This window comes from Protobothrops mucrosquamatus, unplaced genomic scaffold (assembly GCF_001527695.2).
Source record: "Protobothrops mucrosquamatus isolate PMUCROS unplaced genomic scaffold, P.Mucros_1.0 scaffold3436, whole genome shotgun sequence".
Lineage (NCBI taxonomy): Eukaryota > Metazoa > Chordata > Lepidosauria > Squamata > Viperidae > Protobothrops > Protobothrops mucrosquamatus.
Genome location: NW_015389415.1, coordinates 182,515 through 190,713, shown reverse-complemented (window position 1 = coordinate 190,713; position 8,199 = coordinate 182,515).

Here is an 8,199-nt window from a genome sequence, read left to right as displayed (position 1 = left end):
CAATCCACTGAGATACCTCATGCTATTCTGGATCCCCACAATTGCTTCCCCTCCCCCTATCTTGCCCCGCCGGGTCTCCACAGACTGGACCTGCTTTGCTAGCATGCTGGATTCCACTTACTTATCGCCACCCCATTTCCCATGGATTACTTCCTTTTTGAAGAGCTCCAGAAGAGGCTGAACCAGCAACCAATCAACGAGGAGCTTGCTTCCTTTGTCACATTGGGCTAAACTGCAGGCTCCCAGTTTATTGGCTACTGCTGCTGCCCAAATGCCTGAAGCTGCTCATTCAAACTAGCCAGTCAGCAGCAAGCAGGAGGCTGTTCGGCGCCAGCCAGACTTTGCCCAAATTAAGCCTGCAGGCCCTCATGGCAGAGGAGCCAGTCTTTGATTCAGATGGGACAAAGCTGTTTTCCTTACATCTCACGTTCTTGCAGCTTCACTGGCTTCTGAATAAAAGACTTCGGCTTCTCTGCCATGTGGGTCAGCCTCTTCCGAAGCTCTTTGAAAAGCAAATGGGAAATGGGATGGGGAGGAGTAAGTGGAATCCAGGACATGAGCAAAGCAGGCTCAGTCTGTGGAGACCCAGTGGGGCAGAATGGGGGGGGGGAGGAAATAGGCATGGGGCATGTCAGAGCATCTCTGCAGCCAGTCATAAGGGCGAATGACCACTGGAGTGCTGCAATATGCATAACTTTGGGACCGGGTCGTAAATACTTTTTTTTTGGGGGGGGGGGTCATAATTTTGAATTTTTGAGGAATATCTGTAGTTGAACTATAGATTCCACCATCCCTAGCCAATGCATCTGGATTAGGGATGGCTACGGTAAAAGGTTAAAGAATTTAGTGGCAAACATGCCATTTTATTTTATTTTTGTGGCACACAGAAACAGCACGGTACATAGTTAAACTCTATTAGGCAAATAATGCTCCATTGGATTAAGTCCTGTTATATTGGCAATGACACCTCCAGGGCCTGATGTGCAAGTTAAAATAAAGAGACCTCATGCTACTGGCACTCATCATGCATCACTTCCTGGCATGGGAGGCAGCAGTGATTGATCTAAAGCATATAATTTATTGTCTGTTTTATTCAAGGAACCCAGCATAAGTACCATGTGCTGTTCATTCGTCATCTTTCAGAGTACTACATTTCACTGGGCAAAACGTGCTTCTTCTAATAAATACTGACAGGTTTTGCGGTTCCTGAATTAACACACAAACCAGAACACATTTGTCTCTTTCGCATTCCTTCAATTAAAGTCTCTGATTTTTGTTAAGGACCAAATCAGGCACAATAGGAGAAAGGGAAAAACACTACCAAAAATGTGTCTATCAGGGAAGAGAACCTACAAGCATGTCTACAAATGTTGCTGTCCATGAAAATGTTCATGAACATGCATTTGTATGGACTTAAAAAATACCCCCACATTAACAAGGTTCATCCTTCCCTAATGAAATGCTTTTTCAGGATATGTCAAGTTAACAGTCCAGCAAAATGTATTTCACATGGAGAGTCACACTCTGTATGTGTTCGCAAATAAACCCTCAGGCGAGAGAAAAACTGTTACTGGAATAACTGTCACACGAATTAACTGTACACTGTATGTATTGTCTATTTACATTATTCGAGTTAGCATAAAACTTACTAGTATTCATTTTGTGGTGAGACATTCATATGCTACCATTTTCTGTTATGGACAAAGACTTCCCAATGGAGCTTCCAATATTTATTAAAAATTAATTGCACTTTTCGGAGAGTTTTCCATTATTGTACTGTTCAGACTATTTTGTTCAAACCTATCTTGCAGTTAAATTATATATAATCCATCTATAAAACAGATAACAAATATGAAAATGAGGCTGCTTTCCACAGGATATTTCTAAATATGGGCTGAAATGGAGCTCATCTTTTCATCTGTCCTTTAAGCAGTTTTCTTCTGCTGAGTCCAGCAACCGGCCGCCATTAAACATTTCACGTAATATTGCCAAATCCACATCTGCAGGGAATCATGGGAAATTAAAATACCATGTTTGCTGCCATCTGGAGGTGCCCCAAATACAAGAGAGTCTACTTGATGGCACTTTGCCAAGGGAAAGTTAAAACCAGCCTTACTAGTATGTTCCCCCTTAGCCATGGAGACTTATTTGCGTGAAAGCCATGCAACATTGCCAAACTGCTACAATTAACAGAAGTAAGATTGATGGCAAGGCTGCAAGGCTGCTCTCAGACAGATTCAGGACGTCCTAAGGTCCTGGTGTAAAAGAAAAAAAAAGTGCTTTCAATTGCCAGAAGTAGCCACTTTTAGCTATTCTGTAGTTCACTTTCCCAATGAGGCCTTCCTCCTTAGAGAATAGGCCCGTGATCTGGGCCTTAGGAGTACTGATTGCTATTATACTGTACTCCATTGGGTGTAAATCTTCACATAAAGAAATATTGTTTATATTTCCTTTATAGGGATATTATATTCCTTTATAATGATTGTTCCTACCCAGTGGCAGAAAGTCCCCCCCCCCCGCCTTCAATACTGATGGAAAAGAAACAGTATCTCCTAGGATCTCAGCAGCAATCACACACACACACCCGCCCGTATGATGCTAGGCATTTGCTGGTAGTTGATACCTCTTTCAGGTCAACAACACTATTGGGATTGTGCCATGTTGGGGCAGCCAGTTCTAGCAACTGAGCCCTCATTTTATGCACGGAGTAAAGAAGGGTTTCTTTTGGAAGAATGGTCCTGGCACTCCTGTCAGTCAGCTGACAGTGTCAGTCACATCGCTGGTGGGGCCACTGCTGTCATTTGCCTTGTTTTTCACAGGTTGCCCAGATGCTGTTCCTAACATCATCCATGGTAAGATTTTTCTCTTGAGATTGAATGTCCTTTTCAAAATAAAGCTGTTTCTCTCGGTCAGTGAAAGGACAACCTTTTGGTTTGGGGGTGTGAAAACTTCAGAAACGCCTAACTTAACTCTGCTGGCATGTCGCCTCTGCCCTCCCCAAATTCTTTACATATTCATTTTTTAAAAATAAAAATAGTCCAATATCGTGTGTGATTCCCCAGGATCTGCTGTGCAACACTTCCCTTCAGGCCCCGTTCTCAGTGGTGCATAAGGCCCCGTTCAAATATGTGCACAACTGGTTCTCTGTGTGGATGCCATTTCCAGAAGTCCATTCTGGGCCTGGGCAACAAAAAATTAGCTACCGATTCTGCTGAAGTGATGCGAACCGGCTGAATCCCACAACTGCCCATTCTCCTTCTGTGCGGCCTACCCAAGGCAGTTCCAGGTTGCAAAAGGCCTTCATTCCTGAAATGGCTTTGGAGAATGCTCTTCTGCAGCTTCCAAAAGCATGCTCCATTCTCATAAATTTTCAGAGGTTCAGGAAGCCATGCAAGAGCTTGGACTTGGATTTCTGGAAGCCATGTAGCTTCAGTGGCCTGCGAAAATTGCATGAGAACCGGGCATGCTTTCGAGAATAGTTGTTGGTGGATGTTATTGAGTGCTGGTGTGTCACCCAAAACTCAATGGCGGGTACCCTTTGATACGCATGTCACAGTTTTGCCATCACCGCTCTAGGCTTTTGGGAGGTATGTGAAAACATCTCTTTTAAGGCATTTCCCCCCTTGTAAATGGTTCTGCTTTCTGTTCTGGAGCTTACTAATTTTTAATCCTTCTGAGGATTGTTTGCTTTGCTATAATGCCTATCTTTCATAGATTACATGCCCTTATTTACTTAGGAGTATATGCTTTGCTGAGTTTTACATACATCAGTGGCTCTCTTCCTGTGCTGATGGAACAAAGGAGTGACAGAGATGCATGTCTTCAGCCCTGTCCCCCGAGAAATGTCATTCCTCCCAGATCCACCCCTCTTGAAGATTAACTCCCACAGCATGGGGCTTTTTCTGATCTATGGTGGCTCTTCCATGTGATTTAGAGCCAGGATGTTTGGAATTGGCACTTGCTAAACCATTTGTCAGATGTGCCAAGTTTCTTTCCAGAAATAGTTATTATAATTTAAAGTGACAAAGAAAAAGGGGGCGGGGGATGACCCAACCCTGAAGGAGAGATTGTTTTAACATAAAATGATAAAAAGCTAAAGTCAGGCAGTTAGAAAGCCTTTTCTAATAAAGAGCTGCTATATTTAGCACATGGTTAACATTTTAGAAATTTGTAGACCAAACCTTTCCAGGCTAAATTGCCAGCACTTAAAGGGTGGTACAGCTTTGAGGAAAATGATGTTTCCCTAGATATAATAAGTAGATCTGCTTCTGAGGTGCCTCCATTTCCCCCAAAGATTTGAGAAGAACAGATGTAAAATCACAGTCATTCTCATTAAAATGTAACATTATGGCATCTCCTTATGCTGAGACAGAAAACCCAGCATTGGCAATGACAAGCCACAGACTTCTGTAGTGTTATCCTGCCTCTCATCATGAGAATGGAGAACATGCTCGTAGATGAAGAGATACAAATAATAACCACAGGAATGAACAACAATAACTTCATCAGGCAAAGAGCCTTTAAAACAATCTAATCCTTGCTTTGAACGAGAGGAAAACTTTTCCCATTCTGGATAGGGCCAGGTTTCTCTGAAGACCTCTTTGCTATGCCAATGAGCCAACTACTATGGTGACCCAATTCAATAGGACAGCTCTTACTCCTATCTGCATTGCTGGAGGGGAGATTTAATCATATCCCTGTGCAAGAGCCACTATGTTCCTGCCTGCCAGGAAATATAGAGTTGGTTTCACACATGCTTCACTGATGCTCTGCTTACTTGAATTGGCAAGCAGCCCTTCTTAATTAATATCCATGATAGAGCGTATGAGGAGAAATATGGGTCACCAAACAAAGCTCACCCATCATTGACATTCAACATTCAATGCTACAGTTTTCTTCATACAGGTATTTATTGAAAGTTTTTAAAAAAACATATATTCTTCATTCTGTCGTGTTTAAGTAAAGCGTAATTATAATTTCTTGTTTTCCAAATAAATGGAATTTAAGCTGGAGAATAGAATGCCACAAGACAATGGCTTTGACAAAGTTGGCCAGATAAGAGTGAAAATTCTGCAGAATAACCAAGATTTTCATACGGCTTCCAAGTGACATCACATTGTTACTTGCTCTTGTGTAATTGCAAAACTGAATTCTGCAAGATCCAATAGTTCCTAGAACTGAAATGCATATGAGCTCCTTAGTGCTGAGTTTAGTTGATTTTTTTTTGGGGGGGGGGGTAGATGTTTTATTGCCCAACTAAGTAACATCATCATCACCATCATATGGACTGATGATATTACCTAGTTGGGTAATTAAATGTCTGCCAGAAAATAATCAACTTCAGAGAGCACCAAGGATCTCACAGTTCAGCACTGAGCTACAAATATCCTCTTCTTTTGGTACTTAAATGCATCTCCTGGGTTTTTCAAAAATCACCATGCTATTGAGCTTTAAGAATAACAAAAGGCAGGAAAGTAGGTGACATATGTTTTTTTTCTGAAAGCCTGTGGAGGTCTCAAAGAGAAGACAGAGGCATGCTGTGGCTATATGGAGCCCTATTTTTTTGCTGCCCAGAGAATTCATCCAACGGAAAACAGAAAGTCAGAATCAGAATAGAGCTGGAAGGGACCTTGGAGGTCTTCTAATTCAACCCTCTGCTCAAGAAGGAGATTCTATATCATTTCAGACAAGTGATTGTCAAGTCTCTTCCTGAAAACCTCCAATGATGAAGTACCACAACTTCTGAAGGCAAAAGCTGTTCCATTGGTTAATTGCCCTCACTGTTAGGAAGTTTCTCCTTAATTCCAGGTTGCTTCTCTCCTTGACATTGTAAATATCAATACAACCATAGTGTGAATCCAAAAAGAAGCATAATTTAAAGTAAACTTTAAATTTAAAGTAAACTAATCCAGGAGGGCACTGATCAAGCAGGCTTTGCCTATTAATGACACAGCCAAACTAGTTGCATTTCTCAGCCTAATGAAATTTTTTAAGTGTGGTTCTCTGTTTTATTCCATCTGATTTAAAAAAGTAATATTTTTCTCTATATTTTGCGCTGTTGTATCACACTTGGAATATTGTGTTAGTGCTGGGCCCTGCATTTTAGTAAGGATATTGATATGCTGGAACATCCAGAGAACAGCAACTAAGATGGTAAGAAAAGAAAAACCTGGAGAAAAGAGAGTGGGAAGACATGACAGCTATTTTCACGTACATGGGAAGCTGTGGAGGTTGGGATAATTTCTCTAGTGTTCTTCAAGAATACAAGATTCGGTGGGCTTAAATTGCAAGGAATCAGATTTTGACTGGATACCTGGAAGAATTTTCTAATGAAGTAAAAGCTTGTAGCAAATTGCTTTGGGAGTTGGTGAACTTTTCTTTTTTAGGGTAAATAAGCAGAGCAATAGCAATAGCACTTAGACTTATATACCGCTTCACAGTGCTTTGCAACCCTCTCTAAGCAGCATAATTGCCCCCAACAATCTGGGTCCTCATTTTACAGACCTCGGAAGGATGGAAGGCTGAGTCAACCTTGAGCCGATCAGAATCGAACGCCTGGCAGTGAACAGTGAGTTAGCCTGCAATACTGCATTCTAACCACTGTGCTACCATGGCACCACAGGGTGGATAATCATTTGTTGGAGTTGCTGCACTAGTAGATTCTGGCATTGGGCAGTGGATTGGATTAGATCAGTGATGGTGAACATTTTGGGCTCGGTGTGTTAAGAATTCAGAAAATGCCTAACTTGACTCTGCTAGCGAGTCATGCTCATGCACGCCCCCCCCCCATACACATCAATCTTATCCCTATCTAGCTCACCATGAACAATGGCACTTGACATCAGATGTTGATGAATGCTGGCGTATCATCCAAAATGTTGTGGTGGCAGGTAACTTTTGCCATCACTGGACTAGATCATCCCATGGTCTGTTCATCGCTTGCTTTCTGTGTTTTTATAGAAGCAGCACACTCAGGCAGCTCTTGTTTAATATTGCACTCTTAGTAAATGAGTGGCTTATTATGGTCGTAGACACCATATTGCCCTTTTAACACTGATTGCAAACTTGCTAACACAGGTTAGACACATTTTCAATGATAGACCCCTCAAAGCCTCTACTACCATATTTTGGTTGAAGCCACACATTATTTTCTAAGTAGACAGGAAAAATAAAACACAGATAAAATATCATGATTCTCAGCCAAACAGATTAATATGAGCTTCTGATTTTCAGTTCTTTAGTCCTACCAAAAGAAAACAATTTTTCCCCTTTTCCAAATTTGATACTAGAAATCTTTGATCTGTAGAAACTTGGTTGCAACATTTTAGTTTTACAAATAGATACATCATACATGAGGCACTACTGAAATTTAGCTGTATCTTCTGTGTTATTTTATTTTTGGTCTGGCAAATGCTCAGTTGAAACCGGCTCAGTTAAATAGCTGTTGGGGATTCTAGTTTTTGATTTTAAGTGTGCAATGCGTGTTATTTTTTATGAGGAGGCAGAGACACAAAAGATGAAATTATTACATTTTTGTAAAGATCAGCTTGAATTCTAACCTGGAACCAAAAGAAATTTAACATATAGCAAGGGGTGTACCATTAATCCCTGACAGGGGCAGGCTCAGTGTTTGGGAAACAGCAACTTAATTACATAATATGCTCACGTTTAAATAAGAGAATACAAATACAGTACACTGTTGCACATTTCTTGTGCAGGTAGCCTTCTCTTACATTGCCTTGTGCGATGACCGTTGGAAGTTACAGCAGTGAAAAAAAGGTTACAACTAATCCTTACATTTGTAAGCATCACATTTACAACTGACAAGCCCTGTTAATCCAGAAGATGGAAATAAAATTATAAGTTGCAGTTAGGTGATTTTTCATTCATCAGCTGCATCACTTCTCTTAGCAAATGAAGAGGAAGTACAGTAGTGGCCAAAATTGTGGAAACCTTTTGGGAAAAGTGTATTTTTGAGATTTGATGGCTAATAACACCACTTTTTTTAATAGTACCATAAAATTATATCTCAATGGAAAGATAATTTAATCAAGAATGTAATGCAACAAAGTTTGTTCAATTATCTGTATTGTATTCTACGAAAAGTTATAGCCAAATAACCAGAAAAAGGAAGCACAACTTGCTTAGGTTGATATCAGGTAGCTTTCCTTCATCTGATTGTAGCCAATGAGTATGAGT